Source organism: Emys orbicularis, chromosome 14 (assembly GCF_028017835.1).
Source record: "Emys orbicularis isolate rEmyOrb1 chromosome 14, rEmyOrb1.hap1, whole genome shotgun sequence".
NCBI classification, from domain to species: Eukaryota; Metazoa; Chordata; order Testudines; family Emydidae; genus Emys; species Emys orbicularis.
The window spans coordinates 45,005,094-45,014,172 of record NC_088696.1 but is presented as its reverse complement, the minus strand read 5'-3'; positions in this window follow the sequence as shown (position 1 = coordinate 45,014,172).

Genomic DNA, 9,079 nt, shown 5'->3' with positions numbered 1-9,079 from the left:
TATCCTGTAATCATTAGTCCTTAAGTGGTGTTATCATTTGATGGTTGTTCTCGGGCTTCCCATCGTTATCTCCTATTTGTTGTCTCGCCTTTGGGGGTGCCTGCCTCACCTCTGAGGTCATCAATGCTGCTAACATGTTTAGCATCGGATACAATGGATGTTTTCTGATTGTCTCCTAATCTTTCCAAGTCTCTCTTTTTTTCTTGACCATCTGGACATTTATGATGGCTTTCACACCTTATCTTTTCCTGATGCAGGCATTCCTCATTCACACAAACAATCTCTTACAGAAACCTTCAAAGGTATCTGTGATGGGTTGGATCACAGAAACCCCCTTGGGAGCTGCCACCCAATGTACCAAGACTACTCCTGCTTCTGTTTTCCCTGCCAGCTCAGGACTGCAGCACCCTGTCTTGCTGAGCCAGACACTCCAGTCTGCTCTAACAAAGACTCAGGGTCTGAATCACTTGTCCCAAAGCTGCAAGTTTATCTGAAACCAGCTCACAGGAGTGTGCTTGTCTTTAGCACTCAGATGCCCAACTCCCAATGGGGTTTAAACCCAGATAAATCTGTTTTACCCTGCATAAAGTTTATGCAGGGCAAACTCATAAATTGTTCGCCCTCTATAACACTGATAGAGAGATATGCACAGTTGTTTGCTCCCCCAGGTATTAATACATACTCTGAGTAAATTACTAAATAAAAAGTGATTTTATTAAATACAGACAGTAGGATTTAAGTGGTTCCAAGTAGTAACAGACAGAACAAAGTAAGTCACAAGCAAAATAAAATAAAATGCGCAAATCTATGCCTAATCAAACTAAATACAGATAATCTCACCCTCAGAGATGCTTCAGTAAGTTTTTCTCAGACTGGACACCTTCCAGGCCTGGGCACAATTCTTTCCCCTGGTACAGCTTTTGTTGCAGCTCACGTGATAGCTAGGGGATTCTTCATGATGGCTTCTCTCACTCTCTGTTCTCTTCCACCCCTTTATATATCTTTTGCATAAGGCGGGAACCCTTTGTCCCTCTGGGTTTCCACCCCCCCCCCCTCACTGGAAAAGCACCAGGTTAAAGATGGATTCCAGTTCAGGTGACATGATCACATGTCACTGCAAGACTTCATTACTCACTTGCCAGCACACACATATACAGGGAGACTCACAGGTAAACACAGTCATCTGCAGACAATGGTCCTTGTTAATGGGAGTCATCAAGATTCCAAACCATCATTAATGGCCCACACTTTACATAATTACAATAGGCCCTCAGAGTTACATTTTATATTTCTAGTTTTAGATACAAGAGTGGTACATTTCTACAAATAGGATGATCACACTCAGTAGATTATGAGCTTTGTAATGATACCTTACAAGAGACCTTTTGCACAAAGCATATCCCATTTGCATTATAGTCACTTATTATCAATTTTTTTATAAAACTATCCCAGTTACATAATATTCACTTATTATCATGTTTTTATAAAACCATGTAGACTGCACAACGTCACAGTATCCAAACAGCAGTATTTTATATTCAGCAGAATACATTGTAAATCAAGCCTTGCTAAATCTTATAACTAAAACAATTCACATTGGGGCTTCAGGCCCTCAACATTCCTCTAATCTCCTTAACATAGATACAATACAAGATCCTGTCTCTTACTTACTAAAACTTTAAAACAAAGAAATGTATATTTAACTAGAGTGCCTAATTTGTAATACATAAAGGAAACCATAGTAGACATTATAGCTTATCCTAAAACAAAAGGGTGACCATAATCAGTCATAAGGATTGTTCTGGTCTGTCATTCCTTTCTGCTATTCAAAAATGGTGGCTGGCAGGATAAAATCAAATCATACATTAATTCTCATGGGGCATTATAAAATCCTGCTCCTACACCTCCCCCCGACAACTGGGGTTAGCTAAGGGGAGCTCCAGGGAAAGAACTCTCTGCCACCAGCTAGCGATGAGACAGGAAGAGATGGAAGGAGCCAGACCTTATTTGTCTATTTGTTACCCAGCATCTCAGGGAGAACAGTCTGTTTGGTTTGGTTACTAGTCAGTGAAGTTCTCAGAGCAGAGCTGGTGAAATGTTGTTCTCCTCATTGTGTGTGAGAAAGGGCAGCACAACTGTACCCAACATGCCCTGAATGAGGAGCAGCCACATCTAGAACCTCAGTCTGACACAGCTGGGCAGTGGAACCAGAAACAAAGCACTAGGCAAAGAGTGGCACAGGAGGTCAGGAGCAAATATCAGGGGATAAGGATCCCAGTGTCCTAAAGCTCTTTAATCTCTGCAGTGCTAAGTGACTTCTAGTAAGGAGCTGGATCGAGTACAGTGGAACCCCGCTATAATGCAATCATTGGGGTCCAAAAAATTCAATCGCGGTAAATGCGGGGTCGCGTTATAGAGGGGTTCCACTGTACTTGTGTTCAGTTTGCAGCAAAGTGTGCACCCTGGCTAGCAGGAGGGAGGGAGCGGGGGGAGAGAGAAAAGGGGGGCGGCCAGCAGGGCCGGCTTTAGGCCGATTCGCCCTGGCGGCGGTCGTCTTCGGGGGGCCGCGCTCCTCTGGCCAGAGCGCCGGCCGGAGCGCGGCAAGCCCCACAGCCCCGCTCTCCCGGCTGGAGCTCTGGCTGGAGTGCGGCAGCCCCGCAGCACCGCGACGCCGGCCGGAGCGCAGCAGCCCTGCTCTCCCAGCCGGACCGCGGCAGCCCCGCAACCCCATGACCCCGGTCATACCGCTGGCCGGAGCACGGCAGCCCCGCAGCCCCGCTCCGCGACCCCAGCTGGACCTCCGGCTGGACTGCCGCAGCCCCACAGCCCCGCAGCAGCCCCGCTCTCCCAGCCAGACCACCGGCCTGAGCACAGCAAGCCCCGCAGCCCCGCTCTCCCGGCCGGACCGCCCGCTGCAGCCGCCGGGGACAGAGGTGAGAACCCCAGAGGCCAGCTGGGGCTGCAGGGAGAGTCGCTCTTGCTGCAGCTGCCGGGGAATGGATCCCAAATGCCCCGTGCCCGCTGCAGCCACCGGGGCCAGACTCGCCCCGCGTTAGAACCAAATTTGCGTTATCACGGGGCATGTTATAACGGGGTTCCCCTGTATTTTAGAGGCAGTGGCAAGGTGCCCTGGTCCAGCCCTGCTACAGTTATAATGGATCTCAGACTGTAGCAAGAGACAATGCAGAGGCAGCGCTAAGGAATCCAAGTCATCTTTTCCCTAGAGGGGCTGCAGACAGACCTACCTGAATGCACTGCACTCCCGGGTTTGGCTACTTCATTAACTACTAAGGAACTGTGAGTACTGTGTAAGGGAGGGGAAACCGAAAGGACTGTCCAAGGTACCGAGGTGTGGGTGTCTTACTTAGTACTGGCAGGAACGTACAATGGATTTATTGTTCCTTTCCCCTTAACACAGTTTTCCTTGTTTTAGACACTGATTTGGTGTTTGCGCGTGGGGAAGTTTTGCCTGTTTAGGGCACTGTTGTGATAACCGAGCCTACAAATGTACCTGAATTGTAAAATCAACTGTGAGAAGTGGGTAAAGGTTCATGCAGTGACACAATGAGCTGTCATATCAAACTGTGTGGGGAACAAAACAGGGTCTACACATAACACATCTCCTTAGTGGTAGGATTATGACTGGTAAACAAGAGAAGCAGAGGATGGAACCAAAATCAATGTCTTGAAAGTTAGGCCTAATTGGTGGACAAAATAACGGGAGGATGGATTATTCCATCCATCGCCTGCTTGGGGCCATGAAAAAGAGACTTTGGGGGAGAACAGAAAAAGAACATTTACCGTCACCATGGCTGTGGGGGCAGGACTGTTGCCATGACACCAGACCTTGTGGGAGGACACCAGACCATTGTCACGTATTCAGTGACGACCTCAACCTGACACTTGAAATATTTGTGATGTTCGGTGTAAGTGAACATTTGTCACTAGTCATTTTTTGGGTGGCGAGATAGACTGGGGAGTTTAAGGGGGCTGTCTGTGACTCCATGGTAAGACTGTTACAGCGATCCAGGAGTTCCCATTTGGTACTCGCTTGGTGAAATCTAATTGTAGAGCACCTCACCAGATCGGGGTCTCTGACCTGCATCTGACAGCCTGCCCTGAGGTAGGAACGTGGGCGTGAGCCGCTCCAGACAGCGTAACATGCACAGATATGATGCTGTGGGGAGAAGTGAGGGCAGCGTGCCACTGAAGCTGCAGAGGGTAGCAACAGAGCAGAGTGAACTCCAGTGAGGGCCCTTTCCCCTCCATGGCCTGTGGACAGTGAGCCGCAGGGGTAGATGGCCCCTTGCCTATGCTCCTGGGGCGGGAGAAAGGCCGTGAGTGAGATGCTGAACTTGTGCCAAGCAGTTTCCTTTGGAAGGGAAGGGAAGGGAAGGGAAGGGAAGGGAAGGGAAGGGAAGGGAAGGGAAGGGAAGGGAAGGGAAGGGAGGGGAGTCGGTCAGCTGGAGAGTATTCTTCAGTGCAGGGCCTGGTTCCTTCGCCCGCCAGCTCACGGAGCCATGTTCCTCCTCAGAGCTCCCGGCGCCAGCACAAAGACCTCACGGCAGCCAGCGCTGGCTGTTCTGCCCCATGGACCCAAACGTTACACACGCCCCGTGTGTGTGGGGGGGCAATGAGTCTCCTCTCACCCCATTCCAGCCAAGGCCGGCTAGACCAGCTGCCATTCCAGCTACACAACACCAGCCTGCTACACTGGCTCTAACAGACTGTAGCGGGGTTGTCACCCCGCTCCTGCCCGGAGGGGTTAAAAACAGCCCTGGAGAGGGCTGTGGCTGGGGAAAGGCTGATTGGGGAAACAGCCTCAGCTGGGGCCACGCCCCAATCAGGCCGCAGCTGGCCCTATAAAGGGGCTGCTAGGCTGGAGCTAGGCAGTCTCTCTCTAGCTGTTGAGAGGGATGGGCCTGGCTGCTGGAAGCTGAGCTGGGTACCTAAAGTGGAGCAGGGCTGGGGAAAGGCCAGAGGAGCTGGGGAGCTCCAGCCTGGAAAACCCCCAGGCTGCATGCCTTGTTAAAGGCTAAGAAGGTACTGGGGTTGCAGAGGGGCAGCCCAAGGGTAGGCAGAGGCAGCAGGTCCAAACCCTCCCTGCCAATGATGAGTGGCACTTACACTGCAGTCTGCCCCAGGGAATGGGGGCTAGATGGTGACTGGCAGTAGCCCAAGACTGAGGCGAGGTGGGGAGAGTGGGTTGGGGGTTCCCTGGGGAGGGGAGACCCAGTGAGTCTGCGGGGTACTGCAGGGGGCAGAACCCCGAGAGAAGGGGCACAGGGGTCTGGGAGGGACATGGGGGCCAGTGGCAAGGTGAGACACCGGCCTGCAGAGGGTGCTCCGTAGGCTGCCATGCTAATTCCCTGGACAACCAGCAGGTGGCGCCGCCAGGTGAGTCGTCGCCTTGCTACACAGACCCTTCCATCTGGGCCCCTCCAGCCTGATAGCGTGGGCATCCCTGCCTCACACTGCCCTGTACTCCTGACACGGCTCCCTTTCTGCAGCTGAGACAGGTTCTCGGCTCGGCCGGGCCATCCCCTGGCCCAGTCAGCCGCTATTGCTGGGGAGGGTCAGGGAAGCAGTCATGGCCATTGCTCACTGCAGCCCAGCACACGCTGCACTAAATTCACATTGAGTTAACTCCTCTGCTGAGTTGCACCTAAGGCAGGTGAGCTGCCCCGGGAAGAGAGATGTCGGGGGAGGAGGGTCTAGAGAGGCCATGTAGCCTCAGACAGACTAACAAGCACTAAATGCATTTGGCACAGGAGGTAACCCTGCCTCTGAGAACCCCCTTCTCTCTACACATGCTTGTCATCTTGAGGGACTATTTGTCAGAGGAAGGATACAGTGGAGACCCCTCACCATCTTTTCTCTAGGGAAATGGACCTTACTGCGGGAGCTGGACTCTTGGTTCACACCCCACCGGGGCAGCACTAGGGGCTCTGGGTCCATTTCTTGGATGGTTGCAGTCTGTGACATTCTGTACCTCGTGGGAACACACTACAACCCCATGTTCATCCTTATAAAAATGATTGTGTGGCATCCAATGCAAAGTTTGTCATGTCGGGGGTCTTCGGAAGGCTCGTGATGCACTGAGCATTGTTGATATAGTGATGTTACAGGTTGTAATTTCATATATATAGTTATGAAGCTGAAAATGTGTCCTCATGGCTTAAAACAGGCCCAGGCAAAACTCTCCAAGAGCAGAGGGGCAGTTCACACCTCATCAGGACAGGTATGGGACAAACCCAGCCCAGCCTCACAGGAACAAAGGACACTGACCTAGGCAGCAACAAAGGATCTGTTGGACTCTTGAGTGAGTCACCCCCCTTCCTTTGGACAGTTTAGGACTGCAATGAGGTAATGCTCACCTGATCCTGAACGGGGGGGGGGGGGGGAGGCAAAGCCAAGAGGGAAGAAAGAACATGATAAAAGAGGAAGACGTTTGCCATGCTCTTTTTCTCTCTTCCACCTCCATCTACAGACATCACCACCAAGCGACTGAAGCGCTGATCAAAGGGGAGAGCCTGGCTGAAGGGCAACCAGCCAGCCTGTGGTGAGAAGCATCTAAGTTTGTAAAGGCACTGAAAGTGTTAAGATCAGCTTAGAATGCGTTTTGCTTTTATTTCATTTGCCCAAATCAGACTTGTTATGCTTTGACTTATAATCACTTAAAATCTATCTTTATAGTTAATAAATTTGTTGGTTTGTTCTACCTGAAGCAGTACGTTTGGTTTGAAGCGTGTCAGAAACTCCCCTTGGGATAACAGCCTGGTGCATATCAATTTCTTTGTTAAATTGATGAACACAATTGAGCTTTCCTGGGAACGTTCAAAAAACAAGTAAACAGTGGCATTGGCCTGCAAAAAGCTGAATCAATCAGACATATGACTTGCCCAAGTGGCTAGAGACCCCATCTTCTGGTTGTGATGTTGCACAAGAGAGAGGATATAAAAGCCCCTGAAAGCCCCTCCATTTTGTCTTCATCTGACTCCGAAGATAGCCTCTCCAACCCAAAGAGATGCCTGAAAGAAACTGGAACAAAGGCCAGTAACTACGGGGGGTGAGTGATTGCTGGACCCAGACTAGGAGGAAGTCTAGTCTGTAAAAGAAGCTTATTGGAACATCTCTGAGGGTTCGATTTACCTGTATTTAGTTTCCTACTGTATTAGGCTTAGACTTGCATGTTTTATTTTATTTTGCTTGGTAACTTATTTCATTCTGTCTGTTATTACTTGGAACCACTTAAATCCTACTTTTTATGTTTAATAAAATCACTTTTTACTTATTAATTAACCCAGAGTAAGTAATTAAATCCTGGGGGAACAAACAGCTGTGCATATCTCTCCATCAGTGTTATAGAGGGTGAACAATTTTTGAGTTTACCCTGTATAAGCTTTATACAGAATAAAACAGATTTATTTGGTTTTTGTATCCCATTGGGAACTGGGTATCTGGGTGCTAGAGACAGGAGCACTTCTTAAGCTGTTTTCAGTTAAGCCTGCAGCTTTTGGGAGACATGGTTCAGACCTGGGTCTGTGTTTGTAGCAGTCCAGCATGTCTAGCACAACAAGGCAGGGTACTGAAGTCCCAAGCTGACAGGGAAAACGGGCTCAGAGGTAGTTGCCTCTCGTACTGAGGTTACCTCTCCGGGGGAGGGAACTCCAGTTGCTAGGAAAAGGCAGGTATTAGTATTGGGAGATTCGATCATTAGAAACGTAGATAGCTGGGTTTGTGATGACCGGGAGAACCGTATGGTGACTTGCCTGCCTGGTGCGAAGGTTGCGGATCTCTCGAGGCATCTAGACAGACTTATGTGTAGTGCTGGGGAGGAGCCGGTGGTCGTGGTACATGTAGGTACCAATGACATAGGGAAGGGTAGGAGAGATGTCCTGGAGGCCAAATTTAGGCTGCTAGGGAAGAGACTGAAATCCAGGACCTCTATGGTGGCATTCTCAGAAATGCTCCCAGTTCCACGCGCAGGGCCAGGTAGGCAGGCAGAGCTTCAGAGTCTCAATGCGTGGATGAGACGATGGTGTACAGAGGAGGGGTTTACATTCATTAGGAACTGGGGAAACTTCTGGAATGGGGGGAGCCTATACAGGAGAGATGGGCTCCACCTAAACCAAAGTGAACCAGAGTGCTGGCACTAAACATTAAAAAGGTTGTAGAGCAGTTTTTAAACTAGGAGATGGGGGAAAGCCGACTGCTGCAGAGGAGCATGTGGATCAGACAGAGACTTCTCTTAGGGGAGAGTCTAATGATAGAGATTCTCCAGGTTCTAGTCAGGAGCAGAGGATGGAAGAGGATAATGTAAGGGCCAGATCAGATGAGAAACATTCACATAAAAAAGAATCTGACACATCAGAAAAGGGCAGACAAATAAACAGTGACAAGTTTTTAAAGTGCTTGTACACAAATGCTAGAAGTCTAAATAATAAGATGGGTGAACTAGAGTGCCTCGTGATAAAGGAGGATATTGATATAATAGGCATCACAGAAACCTGGTGGACTGAGAGCAATCAATGGGACACAATCATTCCGGGGTACAAAATATATCGGAAGGACAGAACAGGTCGTGCGGGGGGGGGGGGGGGGAGGGGGGAGTGGCACTATATGTGAAAGAAAATGTACAATCAAATGAAGTAAAAATCTTAAGCAAATCCGCATGTTCCATAGAATCTCTATGGATAGAAATTTCATGCTCTAATAAGAATATAACATTAGGGATCTATTATCAACCACCTGACCAGGATGGTGATAGTGATGATGAAATGCTAAGGGAAATTAGAGAGGCTATGAAAATTAAGAACTCAATAATAGTGGGGGATTTCAATTATCCCCATATTGACTGGGAACATTTCACTTCAGGACGAAATGCAGAGATAAAATTTCTCGATACTTTAAATGACTGCTTCATGGAGCAGCTGGTACAGGAACCCACAAGGGGAGAGGCAACTCTAGATTTAGTCCTGAGTGGAGTGCAGGAGCTGGTCCAAGAGGTAACTATAGCAGGACCGCTTGGAAATAGTGACCATAATACAATAGCATTCAGCGTCCCTGTGGTGGGAAG